Below are 852 nucleotides of genomic sequence, written 5' to 3'. Positions count from 1 at the left end.
GATTTTGGATCCACTATTAGTGCAAAGAAACATTTGGGGACTTAGTTCTTCATTTCTTATAGATAATAATGCTGCTGCTGCAACTTGTAAGTTCCCCAACTGCTCAGCCCTATTGTGCTTTGCTTGGTTTGGGCTTAGCTACTATGGATTGTAAACCAATTTATGGCTGAACATGAAGAAAACAAGTCACATTCTCATTTTATTGTGTCCCACACGGTGAAAATAAACTGACATTGGGGAATAATCATATAATGTCTTGAGCTTCTTGGAGGGAAGATGGGAGGGAAATATAATTACAGTAGGACCTATTCCCACAAGCACTGAGGCAGGCCAGAGTGTTCAAATAAAAGTGCAGGTCGATTTGTTTTCTTGTCCTGAGAGTTTTGCTGTTTCTTTTTTGTACCACTTTGCAATGTGATCAATTTATTTATTTGGCACGTTTATACAGCTGCCCATCCGACGAACCATGCAAAATTAAAGAACATAAACGCATACAGCAAAATAATAATAACAATAACAATCCAAAATCATGCAAAAATATTTTAAAAAAAATATCTTTAAAAAGCCCTATAGCAATGAACGGACCGAAGTCCCCTGTCCAGAGCGCTTTAACAGAACCTTGTAAATAGAGTTACATTTAAAAAAAAAAAAAAGGTTAAATGAAAATAAAAGGAAATACAAGCTTTGCCAAACTTTGCACAGAATCCGCCTGAGGCAGGAGAAAGAAAGAGAAGGAAAAAACGAAACAACAAGAAGCATTTTATTTATTTTTTTTGGCGAGGCCTGTGGAAAATCTCCAGCCCCTGCCGAAGGAAAGGCATCCCCCTCGCTCTGGCAGGTGTCCACGAAGGC

The sequence above is a fragment of the Pantherophis guttatus genome, chromosome 3 (assembly GCF_059756535.1).
Source record: "Pantherophis guttatus breed Tessera chromosome 3, ASM5975653v1, whole genome shotgun sequence".
Taxonomy (NCBI): Eukaryota; Metazoa; Chordata; class Lepidosauria; order Squamata; family Colubridae; genus Pantherophis; species Pantherophis guttatus.
This window is presented reverse-complemented; position numbering follows the sequence as displayed.